The following is a 14,165-nucleotide window of genomic DNA, read 5'->3' as shown; positions in this document are numbered from 1 at the left end:
TTTATCTATTCCTGAAGAGACGGGAGAATTTCTCCGCACGACATGGAAAGCAATCCTTATCTTCACCGACCTGAGATTAGAAAATCCATCTATAAATAGGTCCTCTATTTCTCCAAGCAATGATCATCTTTCTCATAACCTCTCAGAGCAATTCTTATTCAAACCCCATGATTCTCTGATCTCTTTTTTCGTCTGCTTCCCTTCCTAAGACCAGCCCTAAATCTCTTCCATGTGACTGAATCAACCTTTGTACGACCAAACGTGCGTAGTTACTGTTCGTGTTCAACTTCCCATAACACTTTTTCAGAAACTCTAGAATCCCACTTCTAACCTCTCTCAGATTTTAGGTAACTACATTTTGCAGACCACGGTGAGAGGTTGTCCACTCATTCACAGTTCCAAATCAATCTCAAATCACAGTTATCAATCTTAATCATGGTTACCACCAGCGGAAAGGAAGTCGAGACTTCAAAGAAGCACAATGTTAATTCCAGCAATGTTGGGACTAACACAAATATTGAGCGTCCTAATGTTGTCACTGAATGCCCTAATGTTAGTACTGAACGCCCTACTGTCGTTTTTAAGCGTCTTAATATTGGTACTGAATGCCCTAATGTTAAATATTGATAGTTGAACCAATATTCCCAGCATGCGCAAATATTGCTCGTTTGAGCAAATACTGCTCGTTTCATGAATTACTGGGTGCGGGACAAAACAAAATATTTATTTTAAATACTGGCATCTAGACCGAGAATAATAAATTAAAATGTTGATTGCTGGATCAACATAAAATTAGTGTTTGAACTTGTTCAGAATTATGCTTTGAAGAGCATCTGATTCAAAATCCTAATTTTTGATCGATTGTTGATCAATTGGTAATTTAGTAAGAATCAACCAATAAGTAAGAGAGGGTGATGGTATTTTTACAATGTTGTTGTAGAATGTAGTTTCGTTAAAGACTTGTGAAAGCGTATTTTTTAGACTTAAATTTTTATAAATGAAAATAACAAACTCAAAATAAAAAGTGTCTTGAAAATTATGGAAAGACCAGGGCTAGGATTCCACCACTGGTGTAGCCAAACGACCCCGCGTACACTGTCGTTGACACCGTTGAAGAACAACGGTTTTTGGTTGTCTGTTCTTCGTGTTCTTCATCTTCCACAACAACATAAAAATATTCTCTGCAACTCGATTTTCTCGATTCTTTGATGCTCCTAACTTCTCCCAAAACTCTCCAAACTCTCGACATCCACCCAGTGAGACCCAACAACCTATTTATATTGAACATCACCAAGAAATCTGGCTCATCAACTCCCAATAATCCTCCATTACTCGGTATTAAAGAAAATATTTTATTTCCTTTTTCATGCATCTGCAGCTATATAATTCGTTCAAAATATCCTTGTTTAAATGTTGCACGCTTCTTCAGTAACCCAACTCGATCCAGACACGTGAGTACACGTCTAAATTCAAAGTAATCCCGTGAATATCTAGTTCGGCGTACGTGTTTCCCTGTTTTCTCCTCGCGAGTTATCTAGTGAATTTTAACCGAAACAATCAACCACACCACGCCTGTTACGCTCAATCAAGTCATCGCAGCAATTTTCATCCATTGAATCTCCTTCTACATCGCCAAAAAATCAAACCCAAAATATGCATGCATGCTGCACATTTTTCCCGCCAAAATGCAGATTTGAAATGTTGAAGATGAGTGCCCCTTAACCACTACTGAAGTGTGAATAGCAGGTGTCCAACTAAGGTGCCCCTTATCCAAAAGCGATAGTCCGAATAACAAGTGTCCTCTGGGTGCTTTAGACAACTTTTCGAGCCGATTTTTCCAAAAATATTTATTGCCTAAAAATACCTACAAACACATAAAACACTATAATAAGTACAAAAATGGGTACTAACAATATACACAATAGAGATGAAAATAGACATATAAATGCGTCTATCAAATACCCCCAAACTTATTATTTGCTAGTCCCGAGCAAATTGAAACTACAAAATAAAATCCCAACTCACTGTCACAGGCATCACGATTGCACTTAGCGTGTGCAACAAGCCTTTGAACCTCTAGGTGGCTTTAGTGGCCTAGTTATAGTGTCGGGAGGGTTTACGATAGGTGTACCCATAAAACCTTTATTCCAGACCATATCTATCTACGCAAAACCTTGAAAGGCACTAAAGAATCTCCTTGGTTGGCATACAGTCATTGACTATAGGAGGAAGAAACCTGATGTGAAATTCCAATTGATGTACATGAGTTTGCACTCAAGCATACTAAAATTCATATATAAGTGACAGAGCTCTACTCAGATAGTCGCACTATGGATATCATATCCGGAGTCAAACCAATCACATGAAAAGATCCAGAAGATGGATACAGAGAAAAACGTAGATGGTTTAAAGGTGAACGGTGTTTCTCATATCGGTTTGAAGGCCTCTGCCAAGATGAACCTATCCTAATGGACTGAGATACTGGTCTGACTAATATCAACACAACTTGCATATACAAGGGGACCAGTGGTCGATAATCAAACCCTAGGCCAACACAATTGGCACATACAAGGGAACCATCGGTCAACTTTATTGAATTTATTCGGTTGGTCTGATGGTATGGTCTCAATTTTTTGGAGTATCTCAATCAATCTATTTCACCCTTGCAATGGTAACAACTTGAATCGTGTGCCCAACCAAATTACTTAAAAGAAAAGAAAAATAAAAACAGAAAGTGAAATGGACTCAACGAGATATGCAAAAATACCATGTTATTTCTATCACCTGATCTCTGTGCTTTTATGAATAGACTCTATAAATGTTTTCATCTAGTCAGATTGGTTCCTTAACTCTTACAACCAAGATGCTTCCATCCACTTAGATTGGTTAGTGCCAACCTTAATAAACATAAATTTCTAGGATCTGGAGTTTATTTATTTCAACTAAAAGCTAACAAAAAGTTTCTTCCCCACCCCAAACTTAAATCTAATATTGTCCTCAATGTTCTAAAGATGAAATTTAAAACATGAACAAAGAGAAACTGTTACTACTTGAAGGAAAAGAGTTAAGGAAGGATGTTACCGTATCGCATAAACATGGGTTACCTCCCAAGAAGTGCTACATTTAAAGTATTCAGCCAGACATCAAATACATCAAAAAGTATTGTCACCTTCCAAATTCGTATACCAATATCCGAAATAGTTGTGGGTCCTCAGAGCCAAATAGAGATGGAACAAATATAAGATTACCATCTTGGATTAGAAGAATAAACAAAAGGAGTACAACCTTACCTAGGGATTATTTCAAGGCAACTAGATTTGTCTGGGATTTTCCTTTGGGCTCTATATGAGTGTCTAGAAATACAGGTTCAGCCAAATGACATGTCTCTAAGAGATGGATTTCCTCATGGAAAATATCTGGAGGATCGGGTAAAACATTTTGAAGAAACTCTAGTAATACCTTAGAGGCAAAAATCTCGAGTCCCAAGTTAGGGATTTCAATTATGGATAGTTGACGATCACCAGAATCATCATTACCCCCAAACTTAGGGAGAACACAATCCTCAAATGGACCAAAATCTATGGGATGGATTCTAGGGTCCGTAAAGTCAGCACAATGACTAGTTTCTTTTGGGGACTGGTCATCTAAATGAACAACATCATATAAAGGATTACAAAGAAAATCTCTAGTATAGGCTCATCAACTTAGGTGTTCGTAATGGTTTCCTCCTCCAAATCACTGAAAGGTTCATCAAATAAAGGATTATCAAACATCGTGTAGGCCAAAGGATCAGGAACTAAAGTGCTAATCATGTTCACCAATTCTAAATCATCTATCTCAGAGGACTTAATAACATTAAAGACGTTTAGCTTAGTAGTCATATTACCAAAAGATATGTTCATAAGTCCAGTTCTACAATTGATGACAGCATTAGATGTGGCTAAGGATGGGCAACCTAAAATTACCGGTATTTGAGCACTTGGGTCCTGCACATGCTAGGTATCTAGAACAACAAAATACACTGGGTATATAAACCTATCAACCTCAGTAAGAACATATTCTATGACACCACGAAGGACTTTAACAGACCTATCAGCTAATCGAAGTGTCATTTTGGTTAGTTTCAACTTACCAAGACCTAGCTGGGTATACACATGGTATGGAAGTAAGTTAACACTAGCTCCTAAGTCAAGTAATTCCTTATCAACTACATGATTACCAATAACACAATATACGGGGGGCATCCAGGTCCTTATACTTAGGGGTGTTTGTTCAACATAATTGAACTTACTTGACCAGCTAAAAAGGATTTCTTATGGACATTAAGCTTACGCTTTCTTGTACAAAGATCTTTAAGGAACTTGGCATAAGCATGCATCTGCCTAATTTCTTCTAATAGCGGGATATTAATGTTTACCTGCTTAAATATTTCCATTATTTCTTTGAAAGTGGACTCTTTCTTAGTGGGGGCTAACAACTGTGGATATGAGGATCTAGGCACAAAGGTAGTCCTATCAGGAATTTCTTGGAAATCCTTAGAGAATGTTTCAGTTTCCTCAGCTACGGATTCCTCTTGGGAAGTAGAAGGTGGAACTATAGTATGTCCACTAGGAATGGCTACCTTATTGTCTACCGATTTACCGCTTCTAAGGGTTGTTATCGAATTCATATGATTTGATGATTTCTCACCATCTAAAGATATTTGATAAACTCCTCTAGGATTGGTTGTGGTTGACTTGGGAAACTTCCATTATCTCTCTCACTTAGAGTCTTAGCTATGACTTACTTTAAGTTCTAACTTAGTAAGAGTCTGGGTGGTAGTTTGAAAATTATGTTCGGTTTCCTGTTGAAAACTAACCTGGCTCTTTACTAACATTTCCTGTCTTTGTGCTAACATATCCTGGCTCTTTCTTAATATACTAAGAGATTCCTCTAAGCTAGTCATTCTATTTTCAGGAGGATTCTGGAAATGGGTTGGACTTGAAGAATTCTTTGCATAATCAAAACATGGGGGAGCTTGAGAATTACTAGACTGACCTTGAATTTGGCCCTTAGACCAAGAAAATTATGATGGTTTCTCCAACCAGGTTTATAGGTCTCCGAGTATGGATCAAACTTCTGACGGTTTTCAAATCTAGTATTGTTATAGACAGCATGGTCTTGCTCTTCACTAACCCGACCTTCCCAAAACGAGTTATTGGGTTCTATTCCACAACTAGAGACTTGAGAGGCTCTAATCCTGTCATCAGGTTCAACAAAATACCTATGTCTAGACTTATTCAATTCCAAAGCTTCTAACCTTCTAAACAAAGCAGTAAACTTAGCATATGACCCAAGCTTGTATCTACCACATTGGTGCTACTTCTATTGACCAAGAGTCTTTTAGGGGGTTCATCATAAGACTCTCACTGTTGGAATTTTTCAGCGACAACTTCTAAGAAGAAAAACGCGTCGTCAACATTTTTACTAGTGAACTCCCCAGCGCACAAAGGCTCGACCATGCATTTGGTCGAATAGTCTAAACCATCATAAAGAATCTCAACTAGTTTCATTTTCTTAAACCTATGGTGAGGAAATTGGGATAGGAGATCATCGAATCTCTCTAAAAACTTATAAAGAGATTCTCACTCTTGTTGAACACTAGCACTATTTTCTTCCTAACAGCTGCAGTTTTATGCTTAGGGTAGAATTTAAAGCAGAATGCAGCAGTAAGTTTCTGCCATGTTTTCATGGATTCAGATGGTAGGTTGTTCAGCCAGGTTTTGGCTTTATCGCTCAAGGTAAAGGGGAACATCCTAAGTTTCAAAACTTCATCACTAAGGTCTTTAATCTTAATTGTTCCACAAATTTCTTCAAAGTCCCTAACGTAAAAGTAAGGGTTTTCATCATCTTTTCCTAAGAATATAGGGATCATCTGAAGAATACCAGGTTTCGACTCATAATTAGCCGTAGAGGCTGGCAACCTAATGCATGATGGTCGGTTGTTCCTAGTTGGGTACATGTACTCCTTCAAAGTTGTCATTGTTGGCATAGTAAAAATCCTAGGGGTGAATTTCTCACTAAGACTTAAATTCTCAAAACTGAAGTTTCGAAAAATAGGGCTCTCCAAAGAAGAGTCTTCGAGCTCCCCGTTTACAAAACAAGAACCTCTAGGATCGTTACTAATACAACGGCCAAAAGTATCTCTTTTGCAAGCACGCTCACTAATGGACTCGAGCGATTTCTGCATACACACAAAAAATTAAAAATAAAAATCCTAAGGAAGGGAGGTTCTAAGCAAACACACAGCAGGCTGACTCCACCAAAGAAAACCTAAATATTTCTAGCAAACAACAAGCATGATGGCTCCACTTATATTGTTTCTAGACCATCTTCTAATCTTTCGAAAGGGAATTCGTTACTATCTAAGTAAACCTCTCTAGAATGATCTGAATAAAGTAAGTCGAAGATAAGTAGCGGAAGCTAAGAGGAGCTTTGATACCCCCACCTCTTTGGAAACATTTCTCGTTAGGGAGACTCTAATCGACTCACAGTAATCTTCCTGAACTTTGAAGTATTCTTAAAAGAGAAACTAATATTTTTCGAATGACTTTCCTATTAAGTCGTTACCCTATAGGTCTCATTCTAGTCAATATTTTAAGCTTGGGTTCGTGTTTGGTATTGTTTTCCTAAGGCAGGAAAGAAGAGAACGATGATGAAATCCGAACCCTTATCTTGTATGCCCAGTCCTTGCCTTTACTAGGAAATTAAAATCCGTATTCAGTCCTCAACATATATTCACCTTAAGGCAGACAGTAAACTCGCTGACAGGGGGTTCACGGGTATTTCGAAAAACTCACCTCCCGTACCAGATGGGTGAAGAACCGCTGAAGTCGATTCGAGCCACGAATCCTATGTCATGTACAAACCCGAGGGGCCGAGACCATATCGTAATCGTCGTCCTTCCCTGCAAACAGTTTATATTTAGAACTTCCCTTTAAGGTTTAAAAATAAAAGAATAATGTCCAGAGTCCCAAAGTCCAAAAAGAAAAGAAAAATTACAAAATAATAAAGAAACCCTGATACAGTGTTTTTTGAACCAAAAAAAAATAAAATAAAACAAAATAATAAAAATCCTAAAAAAAATATGTCTTCTTTTCCGTTCTTTGGCTTTAATCTTTCGCTGTCTTTACGAACCAACAATTCTTCGACTCAACTTTCTTTACGATTCCAAAACCTGTAGAGAAAAGATACAATCCAAAAATATAAAAAAGCAACAAAAAAAATAAAAAAACACCTAAAAATAAATCTAAAAACTCTAGCCTAAAGACAAGTCCCCGGAAGCTGCGCCAAAAATAGATGGTATTTTTACAATGTTGATGTAGAATGTAGGTTCGTTAAAGACTTGTGAAAGCAGATTTTATAGACTTAAGTTTTTATAAATGAAAATAAGAAACTCAAAATAAAAAGTGTCATGAAAATTATGGAAAGACTGGGGCTAGGATTCTACCATTGGTCGATATTAATGATTTAATAAAACATTAATTATGCAACTCAACAATCAAATTGATTCTAATAGTATTGCCTAGACATGTAGAATAATAGATGTTAATCCAAGAATAGAATCAAAACCCTAAAGAAAGCATATCCTGTCAAGAAAAATACACCTAACTAATCAAAATCATATAATCAATTTTCAGTTCCATGCAAAAATCATAATAGAGTTGTTAAATTAATTAAAAGTAGAAATGTATCACTTTTACCGAAATAACGGCTTCATCTATTACCACAATGATTGGGTTTAGCTCCTCATGTTGAAAAACCTCTCAAAATAATTCATTGATGCTCAAAGTGTTTTACAATTGATGAAAAGGAGAAAAAATGATGAAAATCGGGTGTTTGCAACGTTTATAATTGTTGCAAAACACTGTTACAAAGAACAATAAATACGCGTCATTGTAACTGTAGCAACACGACCCCGCGTACACTGTCGTTGACACTGTTGAAGAACGACGGTTTTTGGCTGTCTGTTCTTTGTATTCTTCGTCTTCCACATCAGCAAAAAATATTCTTTGCAACTCGACTTTCTCGATTCTTTGATGCTCCTAACTTCTCCCAAAACTCTCCAAACTCTCGACAGCCACCCAGTAAGACCCCAACAACCTATTTATATTGAACAACACCAAGAAATCTCGCTCATCAACTCCCAATAATCCTCATTTACTCGGTATTAAAGAAAATATTTTATTTCCTTTTTCATGCATCTGCAGCTATATAATTCGTTCAAAATATCCTTGTTTAAATGTTGCACGCTTCTTCAGTAACCCAACTCGATCCAGACACTTTAGTACACGTCTAAATTCAAAGTAATCCCGTGAATATCTTTCGGCGTACGTGTTGCCCTGTTTTCTCCTCGCGAGTTATCTAGTGAATTTTAACCGAAACAATCAACCACACCACGCCTGTTTCGCTCAATCAAGTCAACGCAGCAATTTTCATCCATTGAATCTCCTTCTACATCGCCCAAAAATCAAACCCAAAATATGCATGCATGCTGCACATTTTTCCCGCCAAATGCAGATTTGAAATGTTGAAGATGAGTGCCCCTTAACCACTACTGAAGTGTGAATAGCAGTGTCCAACTAAGGTGCCCCTTATCCAAAAGCGAGAGTCCGAACAACAAGTGTCCTCTGGGTGCTTTAGACAACTTTTCGAGCCGATTTTTCCAAAATATTTATTGCCTAAAAATACCTACAAACACATAAAACACTATAATAAGTACAAAAATTGGTACTAACAATATACACAATAGATGAAAATAGACACATAAATGCGTCTATCAGAGGGACCGGCTACATGGGATGATGGGATGACCATGTAGCCCCCAGGTGTTCGAATGAGCAAGCACCAAAGTCATTTTCAGTCCAGTTGGTGAAAGGATGATTAAATGCTAGTTTAATCATTTGTTAAAATAGTGCTCGTCTGAGCATCAGGTAATAAAACTTAATTATGAATAGATGGGGGACCGACCAAAGGGGTATGAAACCGTCTCTGGTAGCCGTGGGACTAGATGATGGTCGATTGATCAAACTCCAAATTGTTTGGAAAGAGTTTGAACCCAATATGAATTGTAGAAGACAAATTAGGTCAAATCGTAAAGATGTGTGGGACCGGCTTCTTGCAAGCCAAAGGGACAACCCATGTTAACCAAGGTAGCATGCCCGTGTCACGATATTGCTTGTGGATCAATTCTGAGAGTCTTGATATTTTCAGGTGCGCGTTTGAGCAATATTTTGTATTTTCAGAAGAGTTTGATCTTGACTGAATTTCTCAATTTTGCTTGAACGAGCAAGTAGGACATTTATCGTGCGACCAACATTTTAATAATATTAAAATAATAATATTTTAATACTTGCATGATAAGCCTAGTTGGTCATGTGATCATTTGACTTTTTGTCTTTTGATAGTTTGAGCAATATTAGTGAAATATGGAAAAAAATAGGTTTTTTGCTCAAACGAGGGAGTTTTCATGAGATGAGAGAAGAAATAATGATAAAATAAGAAATTAGAGAGGTTGTGGGACCGGCCACGGCTAGGGCATTACCAGCCATCTGGTGGGTCCAATCCCCTGACACTCTTCCCTATTTTATATAAATTTCATCGTGTGAGGAAATATGGAGAAACTAAGAGTTTTGCTCGAATGAGGAAGTTTGCTTGAATGAAGGAGTTTCATGAGATTAGGAAAAACAATAAAATAAGATAAAATTAAAATAAAGAGGCATGGGACCGGCCACGACGCATGACCGGCCGTCCGGTGGGACCGGCACCTAGGCGCCTTTTTATTATTTTATTATTAATATTTTTCTTCCCTATTTTTCATAGGTTTCCTCGTTCATCCATATTTTTGAATTCTCATTCGTGCATTTGGTTGCTCATTCGTGCATTATTGTCAAATAAACTCGCTCCATTTTCTCGTGGCTTACTCGGTGGTGGACCATATGCCCATACGTTGAATATTTATTACCAACCCATGGAATTTTGCTGGGAAAAGTCATGAATTTAAGTAACGAAAATTATAAAGAACGTAGAAATTTTTTAGGAGTTCAATTAATGAATCTTGCGACTAGAAATAATTAATCGATGGCTCTATACTAGAAGACAAGTTGTCTAGGAGCATTATAATTATTCGAAAATCAAGGTATGAGTTAGTCGAAGTGTCATACTCATATTGAATATTTATTTTGTAAAATTCATGGAACATTGTGACATCTTGAAGACATTATTGATCTATACTAGTGATTAATACATTTAGGAACCGCCCAATCATTTCGATTCTATAGAGAACTGAATACGAAAATTGCGCAATTGATGAAATATTTCGGTCTCAGTTGAGAGACTGCATATTCATGCGTACTCTGTACACTCAATCAGAGATCATGAAATGAGGTTTGTACGCTCGGTCAGGGATCATGACATGAGGTTTGTACACTCAGTCTGAATCCTAAATGTGTGTTCTGAAAAGTTTGTATGCTCAGTTAGAGACCATGACATGAGGTTTCTGCGCCCAGTCAGAAATATGAATTTCACATACGTGTCGAATCTAGGTCATAAATATGCAAAATTATGATTTTACGATTTTAACCTTTGTCAAAAATCCACCATCAACAACTGGTATGCAAACTTGGTTTCCGGACCTGAATCATATCAATACAGTTTTGTACAATCAGTACGCATACTGTTATGTATCCTGATAGGTGCCAAATATTGCATTATTCTTTACCATTTTATTGGCACTTATCCCTTTTTGCATACCATAAATTCTCTTTTTGTAATGAATTCTGTATTTTACTCCCCCCAAGGATAAATATTTTATATTATTTAATTTTGTATTTTTAGGTTCTAAATAAAGACTGGATGAGTTGCGGAGCGAAAAGAGCAAAGAAACGACAAAGACTTCCGCAGGAAGGAAGCGAAGAATGATGTTTGCAAGAGCCGGATCAACTAGAAGTGGGATTGAAGAGGAAGAATTGTTCTTAAAGAAGATATGGGCTTGGCATACCCAAGGCCACAAACGCTTACCCAAATCCATTTCCAATACCCATACTCATTTCCATGAGAGCCGTCAGATTGGATCCATCATATCATCCAACGGTCGCCTCATCATCGTTCATCAAACTCTGAAGATCCTGTCAAACATCATAGTACCTAACCTCAATCTAAGCCGTTAGATTTTTTGTATCACACATCCAACGGTCGATCCATGCATTCTTCCCTACTGCCGTTCGATTCAATCCAGATGTGTCGATCCGACGCCTCCACTCGCTGTGCATCAACTCTTGAGTTTCCGCCCAACACTGTATCATCAAATATCTTCCTCGTTCTTTCCTTCCTCTTCTCTCTGCAAACCTGCAACACCCATTCCTTCTTTTTCTTCTTCTCCTGCATGCTCGATTCCTCCAAACCCTGACCATCCAACACCTTCCCAACACACAGCAGACATCCCCCTTCCCTAGTTCTGCCTTTCTTGTTCTTAGCATCGACAGTTCTAGATGCTACAAACAAGACAGGCAAAGCTAGGGTTCGCAGTTGCAGAGAAGACCTATTTGGGAAGATTCCGAGTAGCAGAAGCAAGACAAAGCATGGGTCGAAGAGTGAGAGAAAATATCAGAAAAGAGGTGAGTTTAATTTCATTTTTTATCTAAACCCTAATTTTAGAAATTAGGGATTTTGGGGGGAAAATATTTCAAGTATAAATTGAGTTGTGTGTGTGTGTGTGTGTGTAGAAGGTAGACTTGGGTTAACCAAGCTCAAGGTTTTAGAGAAATACAAAGTTCATAATCCCATTTCAGTTTCATGTCCTGTTTGATTTCAATATGCATGTTTAAGTTTTTATTTCAATTTCAATCCATCTTCATGATTATTGCACTTCAGTGATGCTTTGGGTTAGCCAAGCTTCACAGCTTTAGGGTTGAGTTAAAATTTCAGTTCATGTTTGAACCACATCTGTTAGTTCAAATGTTAGTTAGTTTAATGATGAGCTAAACATCAACACCAAGGTGTTGATGAAGCCTTAACATCCTATGCTACTGAATGCTTGGTTATAAATGTATCTTGTATGTATAATGCTTAAGATATTTGGAAACATCTAGGCTTTAGGCCTGTATTGAGTTGAACTTTAAATAGTCAACTAATGCTAGGATTAGAGAACTCTAGGTGTCACTCTAATTATTCTATCAATAGGAACCCTGGAAAAAATGCAAGCTAGAACTTGTCATCACTGTCTGATACCAAAGGGACAAGAACAACAGGAACTTGTCATCACTCTAAACCTTAGTGCTTCACCAATTCCATCTTTACTCACTGTTATCTTTTGCTTTAGTTTTGTTCACTCTCTGTCACCTGATCTCATATGTATATAAAAGTTCACTACATTTCTAGCTGCATTCTTACTGCTTTCAGCTTGCATAACTTACATGTAAACTGGATCATAACTTGCATTCTCATTCTTCACTACATCATAATTTGTTAATTGCATTCCCATAACTGCATTGCAGTTCATTCTTAGCTGTTGCATTTCAGCTGTTGCATCCCCATAATGATCATTGCTGTTGTCACTGCTTCTTCATATCTTGTATGCATTGCATTGCTTTGCATTGTCACTGTCATTCTTGCATATTAGCTTGCATTCTAGCTTGTGTCTCAACTGTTAGCTGCAGCATTGCTGTGCATTACTGCATCCTGTTTAATCACTGCTGAACTCTAAACTTCCCTGCTGAATTACCAGGTACCACTGGTGCATTGTTGCAGCTTTGGTGCATTGCTGGTGCTGTGGAGTTGAAACTGTGAAGCTGCTGGTGCTAGGAGCTGCTGCTGTTGCTGCCAAGGCCCTGCTGGGCTGTTCACAAGCCAAGAGAGCCAAAAAACAGAAGCTGGGTTTCCCTTGCATAAAAAATCTAAGCCTAAACCCATTAAGTAAACCCAATTTGTGGGCTTTGTTTTAGACCATTTATCTTGGGCTTGTAATTAAATCTAAATAGTGGGCATGTTTTAAACACCCACCTGGGCTTGTAATTCAAAAAAGAATAACTTGTTAGCTGGGCTCAAGCCCATTGAACAGAGCCTTAGGCCTGTTTCCCTTACCTCCAAATTTCAAAAAAAAACAAAAACAAAACCAACTAGGTCAAAACCCATTGGAATCATTTGCTAAAAACAAACCGCAGGGCCTGTTTTTCAAACTACACAGTGGGCTTTGCTCCAATAGTGGGCCTGGAACTTCGTTAAAAATCCCCAGCTGGGCTTCGTCCAAAATAGTGGGCTTCGTCCCCAAAATTTCCAAACCCAACAGTGGGATTTTTCTTCCAAATTTAAAACCAAATTTTGAAACCCAATTCAACCAAATTTTTAAAACCCAATTCAAAACCAAAAATACCCATCTTTGAAAACCAAATTTTTTTCCAATTAAACCAAAACTTTGAAAAACCAAAATAACCCATTTGAAACCGAAAACCCAATTGGGCTTTGTCTTCAAAGTCTAAAACCAAATTAATTTTTCACCAATTAACCCATTAAAACCAAAAATTTTATAACCCATTAACAAACCAAACTTTGGGCTTCATCCCTTTTCATTAAAACCAAAATTTTGCTCTGATTTTAAAACCAAATTTCAAAAACCCATTTAAAACCAAATTGTGGGCCTTGTTTTCTCTTTATTTGTGGGCTTGTTATGTATGTTATTTCATGATTAATGCTTTTATTGAGATATGATTGTAACCTTTAGAGACCAATCAAATCGACTAATTAGAGTCAATCCAATAGACACAATTGACATACCCACAACTTCTGAGGAAAACACCCGGACCAACCTGAGACAATGGGAGAACCCCGTACTCTCAAGGATTACATATACCCAACTAGGGCAAGCCAACCCTCCTGTATTGTTTTACCAGAAGCTACTGGCCATTATGAGTTAAAATCTAGCACAATACAAGTGTTTCCTGTCTTTAGAGGGGTTGACAATGAAAACCCTTACCACCATGTGAGAGAATTCGAGGAGATTTGTGGAACTCTACGTTTCACTCAAATGTCCGACGAAACCTTAAAGTTAGGATATTTCCTTTCTCTCTGAAAGAAAACCAAGGCCTAGCTGTATGCTTTACAGCCGCAATCCATCATGACATGGGACGACC

General features: G+C 37.6%; 1 long non-coding RNA gene across 1 annotated transcript; it reads left to right on the top strand.

Moving 5' to 3' along the window:
- Positions 1–11,386: 11,386 nt before the first annotated feature.
- LOC113277272 lies at positions 11,387–13,115 on the top strand. The gene is made up of 2 exons (XR_003324828.1): positions 11,387–11,654; positions 12,764–13,115. It is a non-coding gene; the product is annotated as an uncharacterized LOC113277272 (long non-coding RNA).
- Positions 13,116–14,165: the final 1,050 nt, after the last annotated feature.

Source organism: Papaver somniferum, chromosome 5, assembly GCF_003573695.1.
Source record: "Papaver somniferum cultivar HN1 chromosome 5, ASM357369v1, whole genome shotgun sequence".
NCBI lineage: Eukaryota > Viridiplantae > Streptophyta > Magnoliopsida > Ranunculales > Papaveraceae > Papaver > Papaver somniferum.
This window is presented reverse-complemented; position numbering and strand designations above follow the sequence as displayed.